Source organism: Scylla paramamosain, chromosome 48, assembly GCF_035594125.1.
Source record: "Scylla paramamosain isolate STU-SP2022 chromosome 48, ASM3559412v1, whole genome shotgun sequence".
NCBI lineage: Eukaryota > Metazoa > Arthropoda > Malacostraca > Decapoda > Portunidae > Scylla > Scylla paramamosain.
The window spans coordinates 6,999,167-7,019,785 of record NC_087198.1 but is presented as its reverse complement, the minus strand read 5'-3'; the positions used below and the strand labels follow the sequence as shown (position 1 = coordinate 7,019,785).

At 40.8% G+C, this 20,619-nt stretch overlaps 1 long non-coding RNA gene across 5 annotated transcripts; it reads left to right on the top strand.

Annotated features, from left to right (window-relative positions):
• Window positions 1-6,469: 6,469 nt before the first annotated feature.
• Window positions 6,470-17,479, top strand: LOC135095161 (uncharacterized). 5 transcript variants are annotated; one of them, XR_010264082.1, is made up of 6 exons: window positions 6,470-6,559; window positions 7,121-7,221; window positions 13,834-13,924; window positions 14,146-14,314; window positions 16,360-16,448; window positions 16,929-17,479. It is a non-coding gene; the product is annotated as an uncharacterized LOC135095161 (long non-coding RNA). The 5 variants fall into 5 exon arrangements; XR_010264081.1 differs by lacking the exon at window positions 6,470-6,559 and having other exon boundaries at window positions 6,568-7,221; XR_010264080.1 differs by lacking the exons at window positions 6,470-6,559; window positions 7,121-7,221 and having other exon boundaries at window positions 13,548-13,924; window positions 16,364-16,448.
• The last annotated feature ends 3,140 nt before the right edge of the window (window positions 17,480-20,619 follow it).

The window sequence follows — 20,619 nt, the reverse complement described above, 5'->3', positions numbered from 1 at the left end:
CAAGGATCCCCTACCTCTTGCTTTTTGTTTGTAATGTTTGTCAATATGTTAATCAGATCTGTTAAAGGAAAGTGTAGACCAGAAGTATTTATAGAATGGTTAAAAATTTTAATGTTCATGGATGATACAGTATTATTATCAACGAGTAGGGAGAATATGTACATTAAGCTAAGGATATTACAGGAATATTGTAAAGAGTATGGTATGAGGATAAACAGTGCAAAGACGAAATTTTTTGTCATCAATGCTGGGCTAGGAGACAAGGAGCCGTTTAGTGTAGGTGGTACGAGTATGAAAGTGGAACACTGTGATAGTTATATGTATTTGGGTTCACCATTTACGTGTGACGGTTCTGTGTCTTCTGCCGTCAAGGTACATGCAAAGAACAAATTATGTCATGTGTTAAAGTTTATATCGTTTTTAAAGAAGAATAATGATATCCCCTTTATAGTAAAGCGACGTGTGTTTGACGCTGCCCTCCTGTCGTCACTAGTGTATGGTTGTGAGTCCTGGATTGATGCTGACGTTAAACCTGTAGTTAAGCTTTATAACTGGGCACTGAAACAACTGTTAGGGGTGAGAAAAACTACTCCTAACGTGGTGTGTTATGTCGAGTCGGGTTATCCATCGCTTCCTGACCTTGTGAAATATAGACAACATAAGTTTTTAAAGAAAATGTGGGATGAGAGGTCCAGTATGAATGATGATCCACTATCTTTTGCAATGAGAAAAGTAATAAACGAGAATACGAATATGGGCAAGTGCGTGAAAGAAATGATAAGAGGGGAAGTACCTGACATGTCTGTGTTATTGGAGAAAGCGAAGTGTTGCATCAGAGATTCAGGTACATCAAGATGTATAGTGTATAAAGACATAAATCCCACATTATCCACACACGAGATTTACACTAAGAGGCAAATCTTAAATGAGTTTCATAGACTGGATTTTACAAGGTTTCGATTATCTGGCCACACTCTAGCTATAGAAACAGGGCGATGGAATAGGCGAGGACGTGGCCGCTTACCGCTGGAGGAGCGGCTGTGCAGTTGTGGTGAGATACAGACGGAGAGACACGTACTGGAGAACTGTACTCTCACCCAACATCTAAGGAATAACTATAGATACGAAACAATGGAAGATGTATTTACAAAATGTACAACTAGCGAGATGTGTAATGTAATTTTCGATGTACTTAAAGTATATAAATAAGGAAATGTAAATGAATGCGAATAATTTGTATGATATCTGGTAATGTCTATTTTTGGGTAGAGAAAAAAAAATTTTATTTTGTATTTTGGGAGTTCTTTTGCTGCATTGCAAGAATATTTATTTAATGATTTAGAATATTGTGGACTACTATTATTAATGGACTACTGCTGTGGATATTTTTTTTTTTTAGTTTTTGTTTTAGTTTTGTTTGCTGTAATATGATTGTGTAGTCAATAAATCTATCTATCTATCTATCTATATCTTCACTCCATGGAGAGAGTTCTGAAAGTTGATAAAATAAAGACGTATAAAGAAAGTATAGAAGAATGAAAGCAGCGTTAGTTAAAGAGTGGAAGGTTTTCATCACATCACTGGTTCACTTCAGGCTGAAACACTAGCAAAGGCAAACAGTTACATCGAAAACAAACCACCAGCCAGGGACGCTCAGTGCAAACTGGATAACAGCCAATATCTGCCGTGAAATTACCTAGTGCCGCCGCCGCCCTTCACGCCACCACGCCTCAGGACGCACCATTATAATGTAAAAAAAGAAAAAAAAATGCAAATATGAATCCAAAGGGCTTTCAGATATACAAGTGTACGGACAGTGTTCTGTGTTGACGGAGAAAGACGTGGAGAGTGACGGTGGGGAGAATATAGGCGTAGGATTTTTTTTTTTTTAAGCAACACTAGTTGCCTACGTATTGTATTGTATCTGCACATGTTGTCGTTGCTGTTATTGCTGCTGCTGCTGCTGATGATGATGATGATGATGATGATGATAGTGATAATGATAATGTAATGTACTAAGCCTTCAGAGGCGGTGTTGCTTTTTTTTTGGGGGGGGTGGGTTGGGTAGCGGATGCAGTAATGCAAACAGGTCTAGCAAACTGATGAATTGGCATTTACTTTGACAGAGTAGGTGTTGGTGGTGGTGGTTGTGGTGGTGGCGGTGGTGGCGGTGATGGGGGCAGACAATGATGGCCAAGGACAGAAAAAAAAGGTAGCAAATTTTGTAGTGTGCGTCACCGGTCGATAGCTAATCACAAGGAGCCCTACAGGAGAACAAGAGGAAGGGAGAGAAGATGAATGAAGGAGAATCGAGGAGAAACAATAGGAAAGACTGGGAAGGGTTTAGCACTGTACCATAACAAGACTCAACACAGACGCCTTTGTTCGATAGTGCTCAATCATTCACAATCTTAGACTGAAAAATAAATAAAAAGTAAACGCACCGAAGAAAATACACATTAAAAAAATAAAGATGAAGCACACTATCTGAAGACCTGTATTATATTTATACCGATATACTATAAAAAAAAAAAAAAAATCAAAGGATAAAGTACATTGATATGCTTTATGGCTAAACACAACCAACTCCCTCTTTAAGTGTATCGCAGTGAGAGAGAGAGAGAGAGAGAGAGAGAGAGAGAGAGAGAGAGAGAGAGAGAGAGAGAGAGAGAGAGAGAGAGAGAGAGAGAGAGAGAGAGAGAGAGAGAGATACGGATTAACACTGAGCACAAGTGTCAAATTATCATCTTGGAGCAGGAAAGTGCTAATATCCTTGGAGAGTCCCGTATGAGATGAGATGAGAGGGAAGAGTGGCAGCAGACCATGAAGCAGCGAATATTGACAAGTGGCATTAATAAACACACACGTCTTGCTCTTCTTTCCCCTTCGCTTGATCGCGTTTGGCTCAACACTCGGGTCTTCCTTGGCTGTCTTCCTGTTGTTCCGTAGGTGTCTCTAATGATGAGGAAGGAAGTACACGCTACGACAAACAATGCTGGAAGTAGTAGTAGTAGTACTACTACTAGTAGTAGTAGTAGTAGTAGCAATGATAATAATAATAGTAATAGTCTGGCTATATTTAATTTATCTGACTATATACCAGGCCGCATCACACACTCTTAGGCCCTGCTGTAAACGAACAGTCTCGTAAACATGATAATAAAAATAATTATAATAATAATAATGATAATAATAATAATAATAATAATAATAATAATAATAATAATAATAATAATAATAATAATAATAATATAATAATAATAATAATAATAAGAGTAAGATGATGAAAACAAAAGTAATGACGATAATATTGACTTTTTTTCATCCGGAGGCATATACATCTTATAAGAAACAATTGACACACACAATAATTACAAAATATATTAACAATGGTAAAAGAAATCAATGTTATAGTAAAGTACATCTCAATGAAAAAAATACTAATAATGTTCTATATTAATATGAAAACCAATACTTTCAGAAGCACAGGTGCATTCTTATCAACCATCCTCTGGAAATTGTTAGAGATCATTCCCTTGCATTATATAATTACTCCACGTCCTTAATATATATATAAAGTCAACCAATTATGAACATTCTCTCTCTCTCTCTCTCTCTCTCTCTCTCTCTCTCTCTCTCTCTCTCTCTCTCTCTCTCTCTCTCTCTCTCTCTCTCTCTCTCTCTCTCTCATGGCGGAGGCTAAAGATAGTCAGGTTTACTGCACAGACATACTAGATTCGCATTGATAATCGTTGTGATGTTTTATTTCTGCTTATTTTGACAGTCTCTAGTGAAGTTATTGGAGTTTAAAATGGTATTGTCATCATTCTGGTGATAGTTTTATCAAGGAGTGAGAAAATACGTACACGAGCCTAACTAGCCATCTTAGTGAGAGATCGAAGCCTTTAACCCTTTAACTGCTATCTGGTACACCTTTCCTCAATTACTAATCACTCTGAGACATTTCTACTTGTTCTGCAGCCATCTGCAATCTTTAAACTGTGTACAAATTGCAAAATCTATTCTTTTTAATCCCCTTCTTGTAGATGCTTATAAAGATTTCAGGCACTACTTTTGGTGGTGGTAATTGCTTCGTGTCGCAGTGGAAGGGTTAAGAGTCCTGATGAGATGACGAAGCCTTTAATTTAAGAGTACAGGATTCAGACATACATTCATTCATACCTACGTCATACCAGGCTAAATTTCACCACTAAGACTCCGCGTTTAAGATGTCGTCCAAAAATGATTTCGCTCTACTTTTCTTTTATATTTGTATTTTATTCTACTTAATTATTCGTTCATTCATTTCTTTCTTTATTTTTTTGCATGGGTGAGATATTCGTGGGGAATCATTTACTCGCATGGAATTTTGTAAGCAGCCGTGCAGTCGCCAGCCAGCCTTACCTATCGTGGCCATGTGAAGGCTGCGTGCGTCCACCCACAAATACCACCAGTGATAAGATGATCCTGAGAGGAGCTGAAATTAGACCTCGCAGGATAAACCCACAGACAATGGAACTTTCCCTCTCTCCCCTCACTCCTGTGCTCCCCGTCAGCCTTTCCTGCCTCGGGAAATGAAGCACGGTACATCCTTCAAGAACCATATTCATAAACCCTCTTCTCTTTCACCACCATCATTTTCAAAGGCCACAGAGATGATTAGCTCCCAAGCCCATGGTCGCGAGGCTGTTTCTGGGAATCGATGGACCACCTCAGAAATCATGAATCGGTTGTAATTATATTCGATATAATTATGATTTTAACCTAGATTATATAATATGTATTGTTAATTATGATTAGTTAGTGTAATATGTCAAAAATAGGTGTTAATTAACACACGTACACACACCTAGGAACGCCAGGTCAGGCCAGGATTGCTATTAGGGCTGCAGCCAAAGGAGTGATGAGAGTGCTGCTGGCCAGTGTTGGTGTCTTCACTCCACGCAGCGGCTCAGTGGAGAGTTTAGCGTGTAACAAGAGTGACGGTTAGTATTGTAAACATGCGTGTGACAAGTCAGTAGAATAAACATGCATGTGGAAAAAAAAAAAAAAAAAAAAACTTGTATAAAATAAAGGTGCATTAGAGTGAAACGTTTCCCATCCCGCCACAAGTTCACTTCAGGCTGCAAAAATCGAAAAGCTCACGGCTCTGGCTATCGTTTTGTTGTAGCTCCGTGAAAACTCGATAGCGGCCAATACCTGCCGGGGAATCATCCCCTTGTTGCGCCGCCGCCCGTGACACCACCACGAAAAGATACACAGTGCGACAGACAACACTCGTCTAACCTGGAATGAGGCGGAGGCTGCGGCGAGGTGGTCAGCTGTGGCTGTGGCCGCCTTCAGCCCACCCGCCTGACTGCTCCTCTTTGTTACCGAGTCATGGGAAAGTCGAGGTGTTATATATAGTAAACGCCTCGCACCTGCGCCTCCTAAATGCTTAATCCTTTCACTGTCGGATCATTTTTCTTTTCATCATCTGCTACTTTATAGGCGCTCATTTGTGTACAGTGACTCCTCCCCTACAGTTCTTTATTTACTTTATTCTTTTTAGTAATAGCTGGTGATTGCTTGGAGCTCGGAAACTGTTAGTAGAAGTGAATAGATAGACAGTGAACACGTAAAGATAACAGTGTGTGTGTGTGTGTGTGTGTGTGTGTGTGTGTGTAAAGACGGCTCCCTACTTAATGAAGCAGATTCCCTGCCTGTATTTCTAACAAAAGTGCCATGAAACATTTCTGCCCGCACCCTGACTACTTTCAAGAGGCTGTAGTTGAAATTACACGAGTATTAAGAGTGTTTCTATGGTTCTAGTGACAGACTGGTAAGGTCTCTACAGCATCAACAGGAGAACCAGTCTTGAAAACCCGGGTAATTATTTCTGTGGCCTTTGAAAATAGTCTGGTGAGAGAGCAAAGCCTTTCAGAATACAGACACATAACCTTGCTTCATGAAAAAATAAGTGCATTCATGATACCTAAGACTGCCTTGCTACATTCCCCCAGTGACTGTAATGTATCTTTTTTTTTTTATCTCGTAGCATTAGTCTGTCTGTCATTGATGAAAACACCCGCACTACATGTATTACGTTATTTCATTAGTCTCAAGTCGCTATTTCAAGTCTATATAAGCCTCAATAAATACGAGAGCTGTGGTGGTGGTCTGCTTCACGTCTGCCAATCAGAGCGTTCTATTTTTCCGTTTTCTTTCGTATTCTTCGTAAAGCTCACGTATCCTTCATTTGTCGTTACTTCTTGCCTCACAGTGTATTGGTAAGTGTCTTCTACTGGTAATAATAACCGTGATTCTATTATTTTGTATCATTACAAGTAGTATTGCGAGAGTGGCTCCGTTCTTAGTGACAATTACCTCAGCACAGCCTTCACCAATCAGCGCCAAGTATTCAAGTCACGTGATACTCTCTCCTCGCCGTCTCCTCAGCCATTCGCCCTGCGCCCGCTGACGTGACGAGTCCCCGGTTGTGTTACGGCGGTGAAGCAGTGTTGCGTCTGTCCCTGGTGGCCATGCTGTGGTGGACAGCGGTGTGGAGGGAGAGGTGGATGTGAGTATGGCCTGGTGGTGGATAGGGAGGAGTGGATAGTGGAAGAGAGATGTGGAGAGTAGGATGGTGGAAGGGGGAGGTGGAGGTGGCTATGGCGGACGTGACTGGGTTGAGGTGGTGGTTGTGGTGGTGTTTGGTATGGTTGCAATGGTTGTAGAGGGTGTTGCTAGTGATGGTGAACGTGACTGGCTTATGTTAAAGGTGGTTGTGGTTGTTGGGGATGGTGGTGGTTGTGTGACAGTGGTGGGTGCAGCGGACGCAACGGTGTTGTGGTTGTTGGGTGTGGTTGAGGATTGCGATGGTGGTGGTGGTGGAGGTGGAGGTGATAGGTGGCGGTGATCGTAGTCGGAGCGGGCTAAGCGGTGGTGGTGGTGGTGTAAAAAGGTGTTTATCGGACGGAGTGGAAGTGGTGGTGGTGGCGGTGATACGATTATCAGGGATGAGAGAGAGAGAGAGAGAGAGAGAGAGAGAGAGAGAGAGAGAGAGAATGTGTGTGTGTGTGTACTCCTATAATCAGCAAATTGCAGTCACTCGTTCGCTTGTTTCACCTCCCTGTTTCAGGCCTTCTCTCCCCTTCCCTTCCTCCCCGCTCCCTTCCTAGCCTGCCCACCACCCTCTCCCCGCTTTTCCCTGCCTGTCCTCCCCTGCTCCTCGTGTCCCAGGTGAGTGTTGCCTTATTTGAGTCAATGTATAATGGTTTTTATTTGAGATTGAAGCTCCACACGTAATGAAAGGTAGTAATCTGTGGTTTTGTATACTATTATTGGACTATTTATGTAAACTTACAATAGAAAACTAATTCTATTAGGATATGTGTATAAACAATTTCATCTATACAATGACCTGTGTGATGTGACGTTAGTGTGTGTGCGAGAGAGAGAGAGAGAGAGAGAGAGAGAGAGAGAGAGAGAGAGAGAGATTGACAGCAAATGAACCAATATTTTAACTTTCCTGACTCTGATGATGAAAGTTATATGACTGAGGCTGCAGTTAAGTAAGTTGAGAAGCTAAGCAGATAAATATGAGTACACCACCTGTCTGTCTGTCCGTCTTTCAGTCAGTCAGTCAGTCGGTTGATGGAGGAATGGTGGAGAGAGCAATGTGTCTGTCTGTCCATCCTTCAATCACACAGTCAGTCAGTCAGTCAGTCAGTTGATGGAGGACTGGTGGAGAGAGCAATCTGTGTCTGTCTGTCCGTCTTTCAGTCACACAGTCAGTCAGTCAGTCAGTCAGTCAGTTGATGGAGGACTGGTGGAGAGAGCAATCTGTGTCTGTCTGTCTACGTGATGCTTCCCTCCGCCGTTTCATTACGTAGACAAAATACATGAAAGGGAAATATTGGTTTTATGGACAGGTGTGGTGGTGGTGGTGGTGGCGCCATTAGTAGTATTCAGGTGTCATACCTGTAACGTAATAAGGAATGAAGGCAGGACGTATGCGATGGCAGCTTGAAGGTAACAATTGGTGATGAAAGGTGGTGGTTGGTGGTGGTGGTGGTGGCAGGGGCTGTGAGGGCTGCCTGTTACCACCACCTTCACTATCCCAAGCGCACATCTCTGGCTGACCCTTCGCTCCCCCGTTCTTTCCCTGCCCTCAATTCATCGCCCCCCTCTCTCTCTCTCTCTCTCTCTCTCTCTCTCTCTCTCTCTCTCTCTCTCTCTCTCTCTCTCTCTCTCTGGATTTAGCCGGCTATCCTCTCCGCCTCATCCTTCACGTACTGCTTCCCTCCCTCTCTCAACCATTCATCCTGACTCACTCCCATTGTTTCCTCAAGTCTCTCTCTCATCCCTCATTCATCCTTTTATTCTTATGCTTCCATCATTCACTCTTCCTCTCCTTCCTCACTCCTGTCCCTCTGATATTCACTCACCCTCAACCATCTCATCTACTTTCACCCCCATTCCTCCCTCATCCCTTCCCATACGGTTCTTTTCCCTACATCCCCCCCCTCTCTCTCTCTCTCTCTCTCTCTCTCTCTCTCTCTCTCTCTCTCTCTCTCTCTCTCTCTCTCTCTCTCTCGCTCTCTCTCTGCAGACGAGTGCAGTTGTGTTCTGAGTCAGTTTTTCTAAAGTTTGTGAAGTGGTTGGCGTGGGTTGCAGGGGCGTGGAGGGCGTCACGCTGCTAGTGTAGAAAAGAAAGCGAGAGAAAAGTGATGCGGCACTGGTGTTTAATACCTGAGTGAAGTACTGGCGTCGTAAAGACCATTTCTGTCCATTGTGATTTCTGAGTTTAAGTAATGAGGCTTTGTAATGGGTCGTTTATCATTTATTTTATTTTTCACGTGGACAAAAATTGTGCTTACTTTATTATATATATATATATATATATATATATATATATATATATATATATATATATATATATATATATATATATATATATATATATATATATATATATATATATATATATATATATATATATATATATATATATATATATATATATATATATATATATATATATATATATATATAATTAAGTTAACACAATTTTCCTCCACGTCAAGCCGACATGAAAACTTATTCCATTCATTCCATTGACAAACTGAGACCATGTACCCCGACACACACACACACACACACACACACACACACACACACACACACACACACACACACACATTAAAAAAAAAAAAATCCCTTTACCTTTCTCTACTGAGAGAGAGAGAAAGAGAGAGAGAGAGAGAGAGAGAGAGAGAGAGAGAGAGAGAGAGAGAGAGAGAGAGAGAGAGAGAGAGAGAGAGAGAATGGTGGCCAGAGTAAGACGAAGGAGAAAGCAAGTTAAACAAAACAAATGGAAAGTGAGAGAAAAGCAAGAAAATACAGATGAAAAGAAAATCTGCGGTAAAAATGCACCGCTGAAACAAAAACGAATAAGAAAGTGTAATGAAACGATGAGATAATTTTGTGTTTTTGTGAGCCAGCAATTATGCTGCACCCACCCTCTACCACTACTACCACTACTACTACTACTACTCCTACCACTGCAAGTGTTGGAGCAGTAGGTGACAGAAACGAAGAAGCGCAAACACCTGGAGATAGGTGAGCTTGATAGGAAGTTACAAGTAGAATATGAAGCAAAACTCAAAGTCTCACTGAGAGAACTTGAGAGGACTGTGAAGAACAACTCAAGAACATTACGCCCTAAGTGGACGACCTGTACGAGGCCAAGGTGAGAGTGAGAGTGAGAGGGGAGTAGGTAGGTGACGGATTTGAACTGGAGAAAGATTAGGGTGGAGAGAAATGAAGGTTGTAACTTCTAGGGACATTGGGAGGGAGTGAGAGAGTGAGAGGGGAGTGGGTAGGTGACGGTTTCGGACGTTAGAAAGACTACGGTGGAGAGAGTTATATAAAAAAAAAATGGTGTTATATTAAGTAAAATCAGTCAATATTTAACACGTCAGGCGCCACACGCACCACCGCCGTTACATTTCAGACTATTCAAAGTTGCCGTGTGTACCACTGGCCCAACATTTATCACTTTTCTTCCTTTTTTTTTTTAAAAATGAATTCCATTAAATAACGGGCAAAAATGAAACGCAAATATTTTAAACAAATGTTGATTATTAATTATCATAATTTTTAATGAGGCAAATATAATAATGGTAAAAAAAATGAAAGAGTATCTTTTGTGAAGTGACATTGTAACTGGTCAAAATACAAAGGTGGAACTCTAAATGTTAATAATAAAACTTGTCTCAGTCACGGCTCAACATACAGATGTAGCATCCTTAACAACTGTCATCTATATATTGTTTTATTATAAAGCAAATCTGTGATTGCAAAACAACCTAACATTTTTACCTACTCTTATTGAAATCATTACTATCATTTCTTGCACAAAGGAGAACTTTTCCTGTAACAAATGAAAGCCTGTGTCCTGTTTGCAGCTGCACAAAGAAAAGGCTTTATCCTTCAACATTCATATAAACAGCTTCTTCATTCCTTGTGTAGTGAAAACAGTGACTCAAGGAATGATTGCAGCAAATGTGTGAAGGTCGCTATTGATGGAGAGAGTGCTTTCTTTCAAAACATGGGAGGCATCCAAGTACCTTCCCATCACACTGATCACATACACTCTTCACTCTCCTACCTTCTCAAGCTGCACTTGTCCGTCCTTCATTCACACTAAAGATTTGACAGCGCCCTCTGCATCTTTTTCCCTCTCTTCTAGAGTGACTTGCAATTCAACAAGAAAACGGTGTTCTCTTACCTCCCAGAGAGAGAGAGAAAGAGAGGGAGGGGGCTACAATAGTCCCCCTCCCTCCCTCTCTCTCTCCCGGTTTGTCTGTCGGTTTCTTTTTTTTTCTATTTTGTTTAATCTACTACTACTACTACTACTACTACTACTACTACTACTACTACTACTACTACTACTACTACTACTACTACTACTACTACTACTACTACTACTCGTACTACTACTACTAATCGTACTACTACTACTACTAATCGTACTACTACTACTCGTACCACTACTACTACTTCTACTACTACTACTACAACAACTACTACTACTACAACAACTACTACTACTACTACTACTACTACTAACACATCTACTACCACCACCACCACCACCACCACCACCACCACCACTACTACTACTACTACTACTACTACTACTACTACTACTACTACTACTACTATCACCACCACCACCACCACCACCACCACCACTACTACTACTACTACTACTACTACTACCACCACCACCACCACCACCACGAATACCACCACCACCACTACTACCACCGCCACAACCACCACTACTACCACCGCCTCCACTACTACCACCGACACTACCACCACCACCACCACTACTACTACCACCGTCACCACTACTACCACCGCCACCACCACCACTACTACCACTACCACTGCTACTACCACCATCACCACTACCACTACTACTACCAGCACCACAACCAACACCACCAACACCACCACAACCACCGCCACCACCACCACCACCACCACCACCACCACAACAACAACAACCACCACCACCACCACCACTACTACTACCACTACCACTGCTACTACTACTACTACCACCACTACCACCAGTACTACTACTACTTTTACTGCTACTACTACTACTACTACTACTACTATTGCAGGTGACCCATGAACTACCTCTAACAACGGTGATGAAGAACCAGAAGTGGGTTGTAGGTGACGAGATAACTATCCCAGGTCATCCCGGAAGTGGCGAGGTGACCCCATACAGCTCCACAAGGTCGTGGAGGACGCCAGACATAGCCACGTGGTCGCCTACACTCAGCCATCCACCTCACCTGCCCCAGACTGCTACCCGGACACCATCCAGCCACAAGAACCCAGATAAGCACTTCCGGGGTCCTTGGTTGTGGTTAGCTAGCTAGTTTGTTTAGGGGTCACTTGCTGTACATAGGAACCCTCCTCGGTCTGCTGCATTTTTTTTTTTTGTGGTGTAACGCTGTGCTCTACGTGAGAGTGATAGTGTTTATCTTTATTTATTTTATTTATTTTTTTTTTTTTTCGTGAAGACTACTAGTTCTGAGGTTATCTTGGAGGTTAACGGAGAAGAGTTCTTCACACCTGTTTGTTGTTTTTTTTTTTTTTTTTATTGGTCGCTTTTGTTTTTTGTTGTGATTGTTATTAATTTTATTTATTTGTATTGAAATATGTGAGTGTGAATGCAGCACAATATATAAAGGTGTGCATTCCAGAGTGAAAGGAAGGCGTGCACAGGGTAGAGTGCACAGGATGCAGTGCCTTGTTGTTATCACCAGACCTTTATTGATTGAAGCAAATGAAAACTTTGGTGTGAGTACCTTACAAAGACACTTGACAATACTAATGTCACCTCAACTCTTGGTTTCACCTTAAACCTACAAACATTGGCTGGACACAAGATCATAGAAATAATTTATTCTCATTTATTCTCATCTTTACAAATTAGTCTTTACACATCAAAGTAACTAATCACCTTTATTCATCCACTTGAGGGGGTTGAAGGATCGCTAATCCCATGTTAAATTGCCGTGTGTTCAACTCGCCTCTCCTCCCTCATTTATTGACCAATTCATTTAAAAAATATTTTGATCAGGAAGGTTGCAAGAAGAATGTCTATCTTTTTTTTTTTTTTTTGTACGATAAGATTTTTTTTTTTCGATGAAAAAGTAAAAAAAAAACTGAGTGTCAAATATTTACTTTCAAATATTTGTCAGAAATCAAAATCAGTTACAAACAAAAATGACGACAGCAGACTTTGTCCGCTTCTCACAGCTTGATAAGCCACAATGGCCCATCTGTGTGTAACACCAATAACAACGGAGGTCATTTTTATATGCCAAAATCCGCCATTTTAAGTTATGTCAAAGTTTAAGGGGTGACTATAATTCACGTATTGCAGCTAAGGACTTGAAATTCACATGATATATACATCACAATATGTTGAAAAACAGATATAGATTAATTTAGTTACTCCGATTGGTTTTGTACATAGGCCTAAAGTAATTCATGATTTCACCCTTAATTATCCGGGGGTGAGGGGGGAAGGCGGGTGAAAACAATTTTTGTTATATTTCGACTTTTAGATCAAAACCAGCGTTTAACTGTTTGAAATAAATAAAATACTAATGCAAAAGATATCTAATGCAGACACATTGACTATTTCATAGATTTACGGAAAAATATTTATCTTATTTTTCGTATATAAATTTGAAAAAAATAGTTAGACCTAAAATTACGTACTTTCTAATGTTGTACGCAACAAAAGAACCCTAGATATTCATAGGAGACTGAGGAAGAACGGGTACGACAGAAAGAAAAAAAAAAAAAAAGTCATGTCTCGCAGCGGGCGAAACCGTGAAATCTCATAACAGAAGACCTCATTACATAAGGGGATATATATATATATATATATATATATATATATATATATATATATATATATATATATATATATATATATTTTTTTTTTTTTTTTTTTATCAAAACGTTACATATATAAAAAATGGGAAAAAATGTAGAAAATAAAAAAAATTAAAAAAAAATCATATCCGGATCGTACAACGACACCCTTGATGCAAAACCTGTTTGCGCGCCTGACGTTGTTAAGACACACGACACACACTTCCCTTGAGAAAAGATGGTAGCCTTCACGAGTGTCTTACTATTTCTTTGCAGAGCCCCTCTTCTTGATGACGACGCGCACACTGTCAGCTACACTTTGCAGCGTCTCTCACTTAAATTTTTCTCAATATCTTTGTATCTCCATTTCAGATAAATTGTTATCTTTCCAAGGGTTGAGGAGAACATGGTCGTGGTTCAAGTGAAGCCACTACAGCCACTCCCTGACAAGCCTTCCACACTGGTGAGTGGTGTTTAAGCATGTATTAGTATTGCTAATTCCTTATTTCCTAGAGTGTCTACCACTATATAATGGCAATGTCTTTCCAACACAAATAACGTCAAGCAAAAATAAACTCTACACTAAGTGATGAAAAATGAAGAAATGCTGGAGAAAGATTAGACCACAGGTGGTTCACGTTGTACTTGTTCAAGGTTTGGAAGAAAACAGTTTTATTTTTCTAGACAGAAGTGGCAGCACACACACAAGAGACGATGGTGTGGTGGACAAGAGGATGCAGGGAGACGGCAGACAGAATGGAAGCTACAGATGAAAGAAGAGCAGGTCAAGCCATGGCAGCAGACAGACACACAGACAGACAGATTGGATAAGAAAGAAGTATTATTTAGTGAGGTAAGGAACTGTACAACCCTTCACAGTGCTGACTACTTGATAGCAGAGGTGGTTCATGTTGGTTCAGGATTTGGTTTGAAGCTGTTACGTGAAAAGAACATTCTGAGGAACGAGAGGTTGTATTGTCACTTGTCAACAAAGTGGCAGAGTATTGCTATAACATTTATAGCCAAAGCTGTTCCAGTTGCCTCAGTGTGTCATGTCCATTGTGTACTGACAGTCACCTTTGTCATGTCTACGCTAGTGGAGGAGAGGGAGGAACAAACCTTGAATCTTCCAAGTTTAGAGTTTTTAGCAAAGGTTTGAGCGAAGAGTTCAGGTTTAGAGATAGATGTGATAGCAGTGGTGCCATCTGGTTGAAATAAAAAAAGGAAAGGAGGAGAAGCAAAGTTATTATAGATGTTTTTGGCTAAGTGCCAGAGGTCACGAGGGGAAGTTAGATCTTGAAAGGTTTTGACACTTTCTGTTAATGAAGGAGTTTTTATTTGGCTAGTTGGAGAACAGACTTGGCATGGCAGAAATGTAAAGTGCATTAGATTCTGGTGATGGAAGAAGGCTTAAGCACCTTTGGTGGGCCACCTCTCTATCATGTATAGCACGAGAACAAGCTATGTTAAACCAAGTTTAACTTTGGAAGGTTTAGGTCGAGAAAAAGAGTGAGGAATGTACGCCTCCATGCCAGACACTATCACCTCTGTTATGCGCTCAGCCCACAAAGACGGGTCTCTGACACGGAAGCAGTAGTCATTTTCCAAGGAAAATCAGCAAAATACCTCCTCATGTTCCCCCAACTAGCACAGGCAAAACGCCAGTGGCACCTTCCTTTAGGGGGATCATGAGGAGGGATTGGAGCGATAGGACAAGATACAGATATGAGATTGTGATCGGAGGAGCCCAACGGAGAAGAAAGGGTGACAGCATAAGCAGAAGGATTAGAGGTCAGGAAAAAATCAAGAATGTTGGGCCTATCTTCAAGACGGTCAGGAATACGAGTAAGGTGTTGCACCAATTGCTTTAGGTCGTGGAGAATAGCAAAGTCTAAGGCTAGTTCACCAGGATTGGTCAGTGAAGGGAGAGGAAAGCCAAAGCTGGTGGTGAACACTGAAGTCAGTCTCCAAGATTTGAAGTCTCTACAAAAGGGAAGAGAGTCAATGTGCTCCACTTTGGAAGTTAAGTAGTCAAAAAATTTTTCATAGTCAGAGGAGTTATTTGAGAGGTATACAGCACAGATAAATTTAGTTTGAGAGTGACTCTGTTGTCGTACCCAGGTGGTGGAAAACTCGGAAGATTCAAGAGAGTGGAAAGCAGGTTAAGTCATTGCGCACATGAACACAGCATCCAGCTTTGGATCGAAAATGAGGATAGAGAAAGTAGGAGGGAACAGAAAAGGGGCTACTGTCAGTTGCCTCAGACATCTGAGTTTCAGTGACGAAAGGATGATGAAGCTTAATAGAGGAGAGGCAGTGTTCTACAGATTAAACGCGAATGTTGCAGAAGTTTATGAAGAAAAACTGAGAGGGGTATCAAGACATTTAGGGTCGTTACCAGAAGAGCAGTCTGACCCGGGGACAATTGTGGTCCGCTCACCAGATGGGGTCTCCGAGGCTGGTGTAGGAGTATGTGTGTAATAATTAGGTGCTGGTAGTTGTTTTGTGTGCAGGAAGAGAGATATCTCCATGACTATAACGTTTGGTACGATTGAAAACATCCTTTGGTTTCCACAGATATGTACACACTAGTAGTAACAGTTTTCACCTGTAGCACCAGAAACAGTCTTCCTCACACGAACCGTTTCACTGCCGGGACTTGAAGGCTGATGAAGCAGTGCGGCGGAGGTCACGCCTCTCAGAGTGTTTATACTTGTTGTCAACACCGCCATAACTAATACAAACTCTTTAGTGCAGGTAGTTAAATAACTGCAATCATTCTTCCAGATTCCTAAATTCACAAAGTGCATAACTCATTCCAAGTTTTTATTGCAGATAATGAAAGTTTTAGTGAAATAATTATTCCTATTCCTAATTTTGTGTGGTGCATTATCTCAGACAGGCCCACTGGAAGCTGTCAGAGTGCTGTGGCACGTGGCAAGAACCAAGTGTTCAGGAGCACACACTGTCCCTTCACCAGTCAGCAGGTTACGAAAAACAATGCAGTATTTTGTTGAGTAATCAAAGTAATAAAATGTAAATGATAAAATGTCAGTACTGATTCAGAGTGTCACACTCCACCATGGCAAAGACTGCCGGCTGAGTAATAATATTCAAGTTGTATTAGTGAGACTCTACTCAATGTTAATTATAAGGCAGGTGTAAGAAAATAGTTAAAAATGTATCATAGTACAAGAAAATGACAGTTCAAAATGTAAACATATCTTTAACAAGTAGACTTGAATGGTCATTAAGTAGTACAGCAGACCCTTGCTACAGTAAATTCACTATTATTTGTAGACTGGTCTTATTGTGTCTCTCATCATTTTACTTTTCTCATTATTCTGTCTTGTTTTCTCATTAATACTTGAGTGCCTTCATGTTATCTCTATTATTGTGACTGTTTCTCTCATTATGTTGCTGATGTTGTCTACTCTCATCATCTGACTGACTGCTCACCTTCACAGGTCTGGTCGGCTTGGAAGTCTCACTACAAACTGAAGACCCGTTCACTTGAAGGACACAGTTGGAGTCGGACACAAGATCCAAGAGGGAGTCATTTTTAAACGAGAGCTTCAGGCAGAAAATTCGAGTGGATTTTCAACTCTAAAAATAACTTTTTTGGGGGGGATATTTTGAACCTTCTTTATCTTGAAAAATAACTGCAGATATCATGACTCTAGCTGGAAATTGACCTGAGCAATGTAGGGTTTGCTGCAGTGAGATTACCAAGGCACGAGTGTCTGGGATTTAAAGATGATGGATATGTGTCCTGTGTGCTGCTGTGCTGGGAGGAGAGGAGCAGCAGCAGTCGTGGGGCTCTGTTGCTGCTGTCACTGGTGCAGCTGTTCACTCCTGCAGCTACCTTCCCTCAACATACTGTGTCTTCCCTCACCTGCAATGAACAACTATGAACAATACTTCTCCTGCGATGAGGAACAGTGAATAACACCTCTCTCTCTCTCTCTCTCTCTCTCTCTCTCTCTCTCTCTCTCTCTCTCTCTCTCTCTCTCTCTCTCCACAGTATGTCCCCCACAGTATGTTTACAAACCCACAGTGACTCTCCACAGCCCCTCACCAACAATTGTCTCCTTCACACACACACACACACACACACAAATGTTAGAATCTTGTAGTGTCTACAACAAGGAATGGAACCGAAATCGACAAGCTAAATTTTCTTCCAGCCTGCGTGAATGTAGTGAGGCTCAATGTGTGTGTACAAGTGAAGAATATATATTAGATGCTTGACTCAAAAATATGAGGCTTACACAAAAATACAGGACACAACTTGGTGAGTGTGGTGAGTCAAAGGTGAGTCAAAATGCTCAACTTTGAATTTACTTACAACAAAAACTGACTAAATAAAACACACTATAAAGAAATAATCTCATCAATTAACACTGAAAAAAAAATATATATACACCAACACAAAATAAATAAATAAATGAAGACTAAATAAAGCAAATTAATCTGAACGCTAACACACAAACCAACATAGTCGTATATTTTTAAACACTACGGTGAAGAAAGATAATGAAGCTTTAACATTGAGTGAAAGAGAGAGAGAGAAATTTGTGGTCTTCCTAAATCTCTCTCTCTCTCTCTCTCTCTCTCTCTCTCTCTCTCTCTCTCTCTCTCTCTCTCTCTCTCTCTCTCTCTCTCCTTACAACAGTTTTGTCTTTGTTTTCTCTCGCTCTTATCTTTCGTTGAGAGAGAGAGAGAGAGAGAAACATTATTATTACACACACACACACAAACACTCTTTTCATAGGTAAGTTAACACTTTTAATAAAAAAAAAAAAAAAAAAAAAAAATATATATATATATATATATATATATATATATATATATATATATATATATATATATATATATATATATATATATATATATATATATATATATATAACCCTTTCTTTTTACCTTATCTATCACAATAACCCTTTTCTACCTCCTATTCCTTCCCTTCCAAATGAAACCGAACCATTAAGAAGTATCACTTGCTTCTCTCCTGTAACTTATAATGAAACGCTTGAATTAATTCATAAGGTGCGCAAAGGAGCTTAATTAATAAACAGGAAAGATTAAAAATGCATTGTGGGGAAAAAAATATGAAATATGAATGAGTTTGAGGAAAGGTGTGTGTGTGTGTGTGTGTGTGTGTGTGTGTGTGTGTGTAAGGTAATGAGTTTTTTTAACTGAAGAATGTAAGGTATTGGATCCGAAAGCATAAGGGAATGGACGCCCTGAGTGAAGCGGTTACAGGTGTCTATTGTTCCCGTGGTTGATATACTGAGACAACTTGTTCGCCACCTTGCAATTTCCTATACAGGGTGTAACGCGAGTTCCTGTAAATACTGAAAGAGGTGAAAGAACGTTTAATTCTAAGTATAAAATGTTCTATGCACATATGCATTTTAAGGCTTTGTTTACCCGTCAGAGGATTTGAAAATGTACGGGACTCGCGGGTGTGCTCTGTGACATGACGGACACACGGTTGTATTGTCGCAGCCTCGGAGGTGCCACTTAGTCATATTACGAATGGTTTAATATTACATTATCTTATAACAAGACAAATGGGATTACAAAGCATGTAATTTACCGATAAGCATTACAGGACAACATTATTGCGGTGATTAAAAGTACTTCTGTAAAATGCTACGCGGCATCATCAAAGCGAGGGAGGAGGGCGGGTGGGTAGCCTGCCCTTGCGACCTTGAAAACAGCTGAGAGATGATGCCACGTAGCATTTTACAGGAGTACTTTTTATCACCGCAATAATGTTGTCGTGTAATGCTTATCGGTAAATTACATGCTTTTTTATATCATTTGTCTTGTTATAAGATACTGCAATATTCCACAGCCTGCAAAAAATAGCATTAAACCATTCGTAATTTGAACAAGTGGCACCTCCGAGGCTGAGACAATGCAGCCGTCTGTACTTCACCTCACAGCTACACGCAGGGCACAGCAGCGAGTCCCATACATTTTCAACTCCTCTGACGCACGTCGCCCACCACCAGGGTCAGAGGGTCGGACATGATGCAGAAGAAGGCGCGGGAGACAAAGTATTCATCCGCCGTCCACCGCTCCCCGTCGCTGAGAAAGCTGCTCCTTGTGTCACAGCTGAGGAAGAGAGAGGCGAGGGATAGGTCACTCCTGCAGGAACACCAAGTAAGAAGGAACACCAATAGACATGGTCACTCGGAGGGATACAAAGGAAAAAACAAGAAGTAAAAGATAAGGACCGGAGGTTGAAATCGCTCACACATGAACAAACAGTAATAGATAAGAGCACGGAGTTTAGATCACTCACAAAGAAATACAAATGAAGAACAAACATATCTAACTTGCATTTTGGTTCTTCCGAGGCTGTCTGTGATAAAGTACACTGAGCAATCTTGTAAAGTGGATGTAGGCGGGAAAATGCAAGGATGCAGGCACGGGGAGAGAGGGAGGGAAAGTGAGAGGGAGGGAGGAAGGGAGGCAGAAAGGAGGGAAGGAAGGAACGTAGGAGAAAAGAAAGGAATAAATAAAAGCAAAGCCTTCCCCACCAAAAAAAAGTAATTAATTAATAAAATGAAATAAATAAATAAATAAAAGTAAAACAGAGAAAAAAAGAAGAAAGGAAGGTATGAACAAAAGGAGAGGGAAAGGAAGAAACGGATAAGAAAAGGAGAGAAATCAAATGAAAGAAAGGAAGGCAGGAAGGATAAAAAAAAATGAAATAACGGAAAGGTAGAAAACGAAGAAAGGAAATCAAATAAATACAAAAAGGAAGGAAAAAAGAAAGAGGAAGGAAAACGATGCCATAAGTAATGAGAGAGTTAAACCAAAAAAAAAAACAGACAAGACTTGAATAGACAAGAGAGAGAGAGAGAGAGAGAGAGAGAGAGAGAGAGAGACTAAATAAACAAGGTCCGAGAGTGGCGAGGATGGGGGAGGCTGGAGGGTGGTGAAGGAAGGGGACAGGGGAATGGATGAGCAGGGCAAGGCAGGGAAGGAAGGAAGGGCAGGGAAGGGAAGGAGGAATAATGATGGAAGAAAGGCAAGTGAGGGAAGAGGGGCGGTGAAAGAGGAGCAGTGAAGGAAGGAGAGCCAGGGGAAGTAGAGGCAGTGAAGGAAGGAGAGGGGCGTGGAGGAAGAATAGGGACG